The 11,781-nt window shown below is 39.7% G+C and overlaps 1 pseudogene; it reads left to right on the top strand.

The window, feature by feature from the left end:
* The first annotated feature begins 10,369 nt into the window (after positions 1-10,369).
* LOC123610312 lies at positions 10,370-11,453 on the top strand (annotated as a pseudogene).
* Positions 11,454-11,781: the final 328 nt, after the last annotated feature.

Below are 11,781 nucleotides of genomic sequence, written 5' to 3'. Positions count from 1 at the left end.
GGAATAGTATTGGAGCGTACATTTAGTTTCCCAGATGAAGGTTTAAATCCTTGTTATTTCTGATTTACCCTAAAGAAGTTAATATTTTGGCAACGTTACATAATAACACTGAAAAAAAAAAGTCCCACATAGAGACACAACTTATTTTGTTTTTCCTAATGAGTCAAGTCTAAATAGTGATGGGCATTTCTGGTGATCCAAGTTCTTTCTGTGACATTGCACATGCATTTTAACAATTATAGCTTTACTTGTAAAGAGAGATTACAAGCTATTAGTATTTGCTTCTGCCTCTGATATGCATGCTGAGGAGAGAACAAAAACTCAGGGGAGTCAACATTTTTGAAAAGCAAAGGAAGAGGTTGAAATTCAGAAGTAGTTCAAGGTTGAGCTCTATCACATATTAGAACCTGAAAGAATCAACTTTTAGTTATCAATTATGTATCTTAATATTGCATTTGTGTGTAATTTATATATATACATAAACCTTATTTTGTTCTGATTTATATGTGTATATATATACCTCATTTCTTATTTGCTGTTCATTTAATGCTTGATTGCATATAACAATAGCATATGGAGGTATTTCAATTGTGAAAAGGGAAATTAGTTCAGTAAATCACTAAGAAGTTTAAATTCTTCCATCCACCATATCAATACAGCTCCAATGCCAGCCACTGCTTTGTGAAATGTCTTTTAAGAAGAGAAGATTGAGGGCGCCTGGATGGCTCAGTCAGCTGAGTGACCAACTCTTGATTTCGGCTTAGCTCATGATCTCAGGGTTCGAATTTGAGCCCCATGTTAGGCTGTGAACTGCCAGTGAGAGCCTGACTGAGATGCTCAATTTTTCTCTGTGCCGCTCCCCTACTCACTCTCTCTCTCTCTCTCAAAATAAACAAACAAAACTTCTGTTTTTATAGTTGTTTTTTAAACAGCTTTTCCACAGAGAGCAGCTTTTCTCCAGGAAACAAATACAGAGAAAGGATTTAGTTCTACAGAGAAAAAGTTAAAAACAATAGTAACTGGAAGAGTCCTTTGAAATCAAGCTTAATCTCCACAGATATGTTTCCACATGCACCCAAAATTAATCTTGGTCACTCAGTTGTCCAACAAAGTGTCATTTATTCATTTGTTCATCGCTTCAAAAATTCATCCAAGTCTTGTACATATTTTCTACACAAGCAACCATGCTATCTGCAAACAAGGACAGTTTTATATGTTCCTTCCCAGTGTGAATACCTGTTACTTCCTTTTCTTGTCTTATTGTATTAGCTAGGACTTTCAATACAACCTTGTTCCTGGTTTTAGTGGGAATTGCTTTGTTTATTTATATAGTTAGTTTGCTTCATAGTTTTAGTTTACTCCCCAAAAATTATCTCTTCTCTGCACTCTTTCAGTTAAGAAATATGAGAAGTTGTCTCTAAATTGTGGCAGGTTACAAAATAACCACTATAGTATAAAAAAATGTTTAAAAAATCAACCAGCAATTGGAAATAGCCATTTTTAATATTTTGAATGTATTTAAAATTATGAAAATATCTGCTAAGCAGGTCAGAAATAGGTGACTAAAAATGTCTTAAGTGGGTTAAAAACTCTCCAAAATTCCAAATCCCTTTCTTTACTTCAAACTTTTTTTAATGATTTGTATTTATTACTTAAAGTTAAATATTAATTCATCATAGAAACTTGAAACAAATAGGAGAAGCCAGCAAAAACACAAAATGTCACCTACTAACCAAAAGACAGTTCCTCTGTCATAACCTTATTTTGTTCTGATTTACAATTTTCTGTAGGCATATGATGCAGGTTTTTTTCAAAGGCACATTGCTTTGTAACCAAAAATTGTAGTCAACCAATTCACTATTATTAAGTACTCAAGTTCTCTACAATTTTTCTCTTTGCAGATATTTCCTGCGTTCAGATTTTGCAATTATATGCAGTGGCAAACAAAAATAATTGGCTTGGAGAACACTTTCAGAAAGACAAAAATGCTCTCAAGTCATACAGAGAACTTAAAAAACAGGCCGTATCACACCATTAGGCATAATGCTTACATCACTTAAAAAAAAAAATTATGAAGATCTTTATTTTTTTTTAATTTTTTTTAACATTTATTTATTTTTGAGACAGAGAGAGACAGAGCATGAACAAGGGAGGGTCAGAGAGAGAGGGAGACACAGAATCTGAAACAGGCTCCAGGCTCTGAGCAGTCAGCACAGAGCCCGACGCGGGGCTCGAACCCACGGACAGTGAGATCATGACCTGAGCCGAAGTCAGACGCTTAACCCACTGAGCCACCCAGGCGTCCCTGAAGATCTTTATTTTTAACCAAATTTCAGTTTCAGTAAAATTATGTGATCAATCACCTTGTTTTCACCAGCTGATTGACTACGTTCCTTTGGGCCACATTACTTGAAACTTAGTGCATTGAGTATGGACACAGTAAAACTAGATTCACATTTGAAAAGGTTTACTCTGTCAACCATTTGGAAAACTGATTAGAGGGGAATGAAATGACTCAGTCTAGAATACAAATGTTGATGCTGTTGTACTAATCAAAGAGAAAATGAAGACCTGAATTTAAATTCTCAGAAGACACATGAAAGAAAAGCAAAAGCCGATGACACACTGAAAATATTAGATTTGTAGGGTAAGAAAGAGGGAGTAGATAAAGACAATGTTTGAGTTGCTATAATGGGCAATTACGTGAATTTTTGTGCTGTTAACTGTGGAAGTAATTTCAGGGGAACTATGATGAGTTCAAGTACAGAAAATGAATTTGAATTGTTTATCAGGCATCCCAAGAGCATTCTGATAGATGGCTTGATTTATGGATCTAAGCCCTGAAAAAAAGATCAGGGCTAGAGATCCTTCTTCTAGAATCAAAAGCACGAAAGTGAGAAATAAACGGACAAGCAGATAAAATGACCCAAATACAGCATAGAGTGCATAAGAGAAAATGAATAGTGGAAACCTTAAGAGCAACTAATTTAAAGAGTTAAATATAAAAGCCCATGAAAGAGTTTGTCAAGAAACAGCAAAAGGTATATGCTAAAATTTAGGGTGAAATACTTGTCACTGTGGTTAAGAGAGAGAAGTTTAATAGTGAACATATAATAATTCTGCTATATATACACAGAGCTCAAGCAGAAAATGTATTACAAAGGGACCTCCTTTACCCTGGCCCCTCATGACTCCATGTAAAGGAACTGCCTTTTTTTTTTTTTAAGACAATGATAGCATGAGCAGGGGAGGGGCGGGGTCAGAGAAAGGTGGGAACAGAGGATCCAAATTTAGGAAGTATAGGCTCTGCACTGGAACTAACGAACCCTGGGATCATGCCCTGAGCCTGGTGCTCAACCTACTGAGCCACCCAGGAGCCCCTGGAACTGCTCTTAAGTAACTTCCCTGGCTGCTCTTTCCCCAGAGAACAGCGACTGATGAGAACAGTGAGCTGGAAGAAGGATCCCGCAGCTACCATGCTGTCCCTTCAGTTCCTTGCCATGGCAAACGGGGCTTGACCTTGCGTAGGAGGCTTACAGCCTAGGATACGTTTGATTCATGGAAGTTCAGAAAGCCTATTTCACTGCACATAGAACCCATGTCCTTCAACTTAGGTGTTAACAATGCTGACATTCTAATCTCCCATTCCACTGACCCATGTCCATTTCTCAACTGTTTCAGAACTCAGGCATGAAAGAGAACGCTGTTACGTATTGACTAGTTCAAACACCAGTAATAAGGATTGAATAGTGTTCGTCCACCTAACATAGGCAGGATGTGGTTACAAATAACTGTGTGATCATAATTAGAGCAGTTTTATTGGAAGTGAGACTGTGATGTGTTGGACCATAAATGTGGTATGAGCGGTGATCAGAAGGACGGATTATTTTTACAAGAGTGCTGGCTTTTGAAAGGAAAGAAACCGTGTGCTCATTGAAGGCTTGGTGGTGAGGGAGTTCTGTGGCTAGCCTATTGTTACTGCTTTTTAATATGAACGGAGCACAATATGTTTAAAGTTTTGGGGTAAAACTAGCTGAAGGTGCAGGAGAGAGCGTGTCCTCGATGAAGTGTAGTCCTTGAGAGAGGGCATAAATTTCAGAGCACAGGTGGGCAGGCAGCCTCTGACTGAAATAAGAGGGAGGCAGGGAAGGGCAAGTTTACATAAACAAAGCACTAGGAATGCAAAGCCCAGTAACATGATCTTTGTTTTCCAGGAGCTCGTTTTTTTAGGGGCTGGGTGAAACAAACTGAATCAAGCTCGAAGCCTAATACAAGGTGTAAGATGAGATTTGAAAATCCAACTCCTCTCCTATAAAATGACTCTCCTCCATGGGGCGCCTGGGTGGTGCAGTCGGTTAGGCATCCGACTTCAGCCAGGTCACGATCTCGCGGTCCGTGAGTTCGAGCCCCGCGTTAGGCTCTGGGCTGATGGCTCGGAGCCTGGAGCCTGTTTCTGATTCTGTGTCTCCCTCTCTCTCTGCCCCTCCCCCGTTCATGCTCTCTCTCTGTCCCAAAAATAAATAAACATTGAAAAAAAAATTAAAAAAAAAAATAAAATGACTCTCCTCCAATCTCAGAGTGCTCATTTATTTTCCCATAGGAAACAAATAAAACTGGAGAATGAGTGTTTGATGCAGTCCCTACATGAAGACAGTTTAATACTTAAGAAGAGTGCTATCACTCAAATCATTGTTGGGTAAATTTATGCCAGGCTTTTAAGGCTTCATCAATATCTTGGCCTAATATCCTGAATAAATACTTGAGAAGTAGCCTGTTACTGTTAAAGAGTGTGTTTATTTAGCTTTGGGAACTTCTGGGATCGGACCGTTTAACATTTTTGTGAGATTTCTGTCCAAGGTATGTAAGACATGAGAATTTATTTGGAAAATGTTCTGAATCTAGAGTATTTTCAAAAAAAAATCTACAATGTATATAATCAAGACATTTCTCGGCCAAAGCCTGAGTCAGCACATGAGGGTGCACAAGGCAGAGTGATTTAGGGAAGGCAATAAAACAAAATAAAATACTAACCTTGAATATAAGACTGGTTTGAGTCCAGCTTTCCTTTCCCTAGTTTGATCACTGGCAGGTTGCTCAATTTTTTTCTTTTAGTTCCTATACTTATAAACTGGGGAGAGAAGGGAGAGAGAAGAGCAGTCTTCATTGACCACTAACTTTGTTTACTGTGCTCTGCTGGGAGATTTATTTACTAGAGAGCAGGAATGTAGTGGTGACAGATACGGAGTCTGGAGCCAGGCTTCCTAAGTTTGAAGTTTGGTTCCCCCGCTGAATCGCCACGTGACCTGAGTTAGCTTCGTAAATTCTTTATGCCAATGTTGAGTCACCTCTAAACGTCAGTGACAACAAAGGTTGACGACTCACTGTGACTACTGAGTTAATATACGGAAGCACTTCACATTGTGTCTAGAACATGATAAGAACATAAATATGAACTGTTTTATAATTCACCTCACATGGTATTTGCAACGATCCAATGAAGTTACAGAAAAAAAGCACTGTTCACCACAGTGCCTGGCACCTAATAAATTCATGATAAATGGCACCTATAATTAGGTTTTCTAATAAGATTTGGTTGACAACCTTGTCATTGGGTGGTACGTATCCTCATTTTCAAGATAAAGTGACTGAGACAATAAAATTCTAAGAACCTTTGAAACAGTGGGAAGTAAAATCCAGAATCAAGTCCTTTTCTAAATATTTTTAAAAGTCTACGTTCTTTCCATTAATTTATTGTATACGAATGAGTCAAAATTTAATAACGCCTCTTTCACAGTGTTGTTGTAAGGATTAAAGCTGTCAATGTTTATACAACGAACTATAGGCGCTGAATTAATTTAAGGTATCATTACAGTCCATGGGGAAGTCTGTATTCTTGAGTCCTACCTGCCATCATATTCCAAGCGAATACGTACTCCAGGTGTTGACCACAGTTTAGGATATCATAACATCGAGTATCTCAAGGACTCTCCTAATTTGTTAGAGAATTCAGAGGAAGAACAGGTAAAGTGAGACATCTGAATCTACTTTATGGACAGCTGCCTAGGCACCAGAATTGATATAGAACATGAATATTATAGCTTCTCTGTGAGGCAAACAAATGAGTACTCATTTTTTTTTTTACCCAAAACCAAACCAACCACACACGTTCTTTAAATAAATGACAATGTACTAGTGTGTGTGTGAAAAAAAAGAGATTTATGCAAAGATGCAGTAAGTATATGACAGATAAATCAGTGAAAATGACACGATAGGGAAAATCAATACTAAAATCTACAGCAATAAAAAGGAGTAAGTCATGTGAAAGAATGCATTTCTACATCCATCAAAGTAAAATTAATTGTAAATGTGCCTAATTCATTCAAGTTAGAAGACATTCATTTTAGCTAGCTTATACTATGAGCCTGGAAAAATTTGTTAGTTTTTAATTTCAATGCACATTTCATTTTCTATAAATATTATGATGAACATATCTATGTAATTAACAATAGCCAAGAAAAGCAATGCCTAATAAACCTAGTATCAAGAATTATTGAATGCAAATTAACTACACAATTCATAAGTGGTGTAATTAGTTTTTAATTAATAATCCACTTGACCTTTTAGGAAGTAGATGATATTTCTTTATTGCTGAATCACACTAGAGACAAGCAGGAGCTATCCTTCAATATTTGCATCAGGTGGTAAATAGCCTGAATGATTAGTCGTCACATTTAGTTTGCTTAAAAAGTAAATATTTTTCCCTACCAGCATTATTGTAGGAACTTGAAATTTATCTAAAAAGAATTAACTAATGTTCGATATTTAAAAAACGCTAAACCATTTTTAGAATTATGGGATCATGAGATCCAAATGCTAAAGAGTAGTTATTCTGAAAAAATAAGAACATCTCAATTGATTAACAAATTCAGAGTTTATCACTATTTCAGAAAGGAAACACATATAATCCAAAATAATCATATCCTCAGCATCAAGATGGGGTTTCTTAATAGGGTTGTGGATTTCCTCTGAAATACAGTGTGAAGGTTACTCATCTTCATTTTTTTTTAATATTTAAGGGATTCTATTTATTACCTATGTCTTAGAATCCATAATTATTTTTAATAATCTGTTCTCTTATAAACCATGTACAAGCTGAAAGGCGCCTTGGTGGCTCAGTTGGCTAAGCATCCGACTTCAGCTCAGGTCACGATCTCGCAGTTCATGGGTCCGAGCCCCGCGTCGGGCTCTGTGCTGACAGCTCAGAGCCTGGAGCCTGTTTCAGATTCTGTGTCTCCCTCTCTCTCTGACCCTCCCCCATTCATGCTCTATCTCTCTCTGTCTCAAAAATAAATAAACGTTAAAAAAAAACTGTATCTAGAACACTTTTGCAATTCTTTCTGTCTATCCATCTATCATCTATTTATCTATCTATCTATCATCTATCCATCCATCATCTATCTTAACTTATTGTAGAATGGATTTAAATATTTTTCCTGCTTCTCTCACTATCTGAAGCGGAACCTATTCCCAGATTCTTGCATTACATCAGTCAACAACTCTTTCAGATAATAAATGTCATTGTAGATAAATATATTTGCTGCTGTTCCTTCCACAACAAAAAAGAATACTAATGTGTAAAATTAGACTAGAGTTTTTAGATATTTGAGTTTAATGATAAAACACTAACTCTTCTAACATTGAATCTTGTGAAAAATGTTACACTGCTCAGAAAAAACAAATTTTTCCGGAGGTTGAAGTATGTAATGTGAAAAACCTGATTTTTTTTTTTTTTGGCTTTTTAGTATCAATAGAAACAGTTGTTTGCAGTGTATCCTCTGCCAAATTTATTTTCCACAACCTCCGAAGATTCTCCTTATCTTACTTTAGATATTTTGTGAAATATTATGCGTTCTGTGGCCTGAGCTAAAATAGCCATGCTCTCCATGTATTCTAGAAGTTAAAATTTTTCAATTACTCTTTCTGGTTAAAGACTTACATAATATTTTGTATTACTTAAAAATAAATAGTTTGTTACATTAAAATGACCAGAGTATTTAGGAAATGTTTCTCTATTTCATTAATCCGCATGGAATAATAAACTGTAAAGGAAAATATGCTGAGTTGGCACTCCCGCTTTTAATTCAGACCTTCACAATGGACAAGCTATGACCTCCTGAAAAAAGTACAAACAAACTAGTTTCTTCAGTCGTTGGAATTCATTAATTTGGAAAAAATTCTTTAACCAACCCTGAAGGTAACAATTTCGATCCAAGAAAAGCAAGGATGTTAGTTACAAAGGCTTCAGAGAAGGCCAAACTACCCTGTTTAAGATAAAGAGAGAAAATGTCTTTATTGTTGCGAAGAGGTTGGATGGAGCAAGATGAAAGATCATAACAGTGAAAAGAAAAGACAAAGTGAGATGATCCGGGGGTAAAAAAAATGCCTGAAGTGCTGCTATAGACCGAACGTTTGTATACTCCCAAAGTCATATACCGAAGTCTTATTTGGAGGTGACGGCTTTGAAAGTGATTGGGTTACGAAGGTAGAACCCTCATGAATGGAATTCGAGTTCTTGTGACAGAGATCCCAGGGGCTCCCTTCCTCCTGTGAGGACACAGCAAGAAGATGGTGGTTTATGGATCAAGAAATGGGCTCTCACCAGACACTGAATCCACTCCCACCTTGATTTTGAGTTTTCCAGCCTCTGGAACTGTGAGAAATACATTTCTGTTGTTTATGAGGCACTCAGTTTATGATACTCTGTGATAGCCACCCAAATTCAAACATCCACACATAGGTGAATGGATAAACAATATGTTGAATATGCATGTAATGGAAAAGTATTCAGATTTAAAAAGGACCAAAATTCTGACACATTATGTGTGCTACCACATTGAAGACGTTATACTAAATGAAACAAACCAGATACAAAAGGACAAATACTGTAGACTTCCTAGAATTCCTAGAATAGTCAAATTCATAGAGTAGAATAGTGGTGGCCAGGGACTGGAGGGAGCGGAAAAGGGGGAGTTAATTTTATTGTTTAATGGGTACAAATTGCAGTTTAAGAAAATGAAAAGTTCTGGAGATGGATGGTGGTGATAGTTGCACAGGATGATGAATGTGCTCAGTGCCACTTAAAATGATTAAAATGGTAAACTTTATATAATGTATATTTTACCACAATAAAAAAAATATTTTTTTAAAGCCAATAATGGAGTGGTTGTGAAAGAGCTTTTCAAGAATAAAGGGGCGCCTGGGTGGCGCAGTCGGTTAAGCGTCCGACTTCAGCCAGGTCACGATCTCGCGGTCCGTGAGTTCGAGCCCCGCGTCGGGCTCTGGGCTGATGGCTCAGAGCCTGGAGCCTGTTTCCGATTCTGTGTCTCCCTCTCTCTCTGCCCCTCCCCCGTTCATGCTCTGTCTCTCTCTGTCCCCAAAAAAATAAATAAACGTTGAAAAAAAAATTAAAAAAAAAAAAAAGAATAAGGATGCCTACGGTTCCATCTGAAGTTCCTTGTGATACAAACCCCACTGTTTTCTACCACTGAAATCTTTAAGAAAGCATATTGTGTTCATGTTGTAAAATTTTAAGAGGCTAATGGTGATCAACGTGGTTCAACATATACAAAATCAGAAGCCCAAGGAGGCAGAGAAGACTATGAATATGTAAGTCCCCTGAGAACTTGCATCAATCTTAGGGAGAATTTTGGGCTTCTATAAATCATGCTATTAAGAGACATAAGATAATTTTTATCCCCAGGATATAGAGGAGGACCCCAGCTGACACATGTGTGACCTTCCCAAAGAAAGGTAAAAGAAAACATTGTGGCTAACCTCCATGAAGTAAGAGGTGCCTAAAAAAGTGTTTTCTGCCCAATGGGTAGATATTTGAGGAAACCTTTCTTGCTCTAAGAGGATGCATCAAATTAAAAACAAAATAGTTAACAAACACTATATGCTTCAAAACTACCTTTCAGTCTGCCTCCCCGAACATACTCCAAAGATAAGTTATATATAATGAAAATAGTGCTTGAAATATTACTTATTTACTCTTAAGACATCCAAGTTTGCTTTGGAATACCACTTTTATTAAAAATAAACATGACGCATCGTGATCTATGCAGGGTGTTAGCTCTTCAGTATCAGCAATTCTGAGAGGCAGCAGAGTAGAGGACTTACAGGAAGCAAGGTGCGACTTTAGACAAAACTAGACTAATATTGGGTGGTCTTAGGAAAACTGTTTATATCTTTTTGCCTGAAAGATTGCTAAAACACCTTATCTCCTGCACGCTGTCCCCTCCCTCTGGACTCTGGTAACTCAGGACTTTGCCCTTCCAGGAAGAGGCACAGTGCCTTCTCCCTCCGCGAGATGACGGAGTGCTGGGATGGGGAACGTGACATCAGGAAGCCTTGTCACCTGCTGCACATGATGATCTGGGTCTCCCCGAAGGGAAACTGTCTGGCCATCCTCACCTACCATGACGTGGGGTTCAATCACAAGCTGTGCTCCAACACCTTCTTCAACTCTGAGGACACGCAGGCGACCACTAAGCACTTTGCGGTGTGTGACACGGATGCCCCTGGGCAGCGGGTGGGGGCATCGCAGTTGCGCCAGGAGTACCAGCTCCCCTCCATGGAGCAGCTGGCTGCCATGCTCCCCAGCATGGTGAAGCAAGTCCGTGACTGGCATTGGAGTGAGATCCAGAGCCTACGTGCTGGCCAAGTTTGCACTCTCCTTCCCCTACCTGGTCAAAGGGCTGGTACTGATGAACACTGACCCCGACGACAACAGCTGGATCGGCAGGGCGGCTGCCATGCTGTCCAGCCTGACCGGCACTTTACCTGCCACGTGCTATCCCACCTTTCAAGCCGGGAGGAGCTGGTGAACAACACAGGGCTGGTGCAGAGCTACCGGCAACAGTTCGGGAAGCGTGGTGAGCCATGCCAACCTGCAGCTCTTCTGGAACACGTACAACGCCCGCAGAGACCTGGACTTTAACGGACCTAGAACAGGATGCAATGCTAAGACCCTCTGCTGTCTGAAGATGCTGGTGGTTGGGGATAATGAGCCTGCTGAGGATGGGACCGTGGAGTCCAGCTGCAAGCTGGATTCAACCACCACGACCTTCCTGAAGGGGGCAGATTCCAGAGGGCTCCCCACCATCACACACCCAGGGAAGCTGAGTGAGGCCTTCAAATACTTCCTGCCAGGCGTGGGCTCCATGCCCTCGGCCAGCAGGACCAGGCTCACCTGCCCCTGTACTGTGTCTCTCACCAGTGCCAGCTCAGCGGAAGGCAGCCACTCACCCACAGGCCTGCACCCACTCAGGCTGGGCCTGCTCAGTCACAGCATGGAGTTACCTGTTGAAGGCCTTGGCCCAGCAAGATGCCCGCCTGCCCTGCCTTCATCAACATCCCACTGCCATCCTCATGCCAGCTTGTTTTGCCTTTAGTATATTTTTGTGAGGCCGAGGGGAGAAAACAGGTTTACTCCTCTTTTGATAAAGAGCTGAGGGGATTCATCCTAGATGCTGTAGCAGAACAGTCCCCAGATGGTTTAAGAGGCTCACTCCTCCCCAAATTATTCACCTTGTTAACTCAGCTGAGTTAGACCCCCACAGTCAGGGCCGGGGGCAGGGAGGAAGGGGATTTGCTGATGAAAGAGTTCCAGTCCTTCTCTGGGCAGGATCCAGGGTAATAGCCTGGATTGAAGAAGACACGGCTGACCCCCTTGGGCAGGCAGGTTTGAAGATGGGTTGGTGTTTTGAGGTGGTGTGCTGG

Source organism: Leopardus geoffroyi, chromosome C2 (genome assembly GCF_018350155.1).
Source record: "Leopardus geoffroyi isolate Oge1 chromosome C2, O.geoffroyi_Oge1_pat1.0, whole genome shotgun sequence".
Classification (NCBI taxonomy): Eukaryota; Metazoa; Chordata; class Mammalia; order Carnivora; family Felidae; genus Leopardus; species Leopardus geoffroyi.
This window is presented reverse-complemented; position numbering and strand designations above follow the sequence as displayed.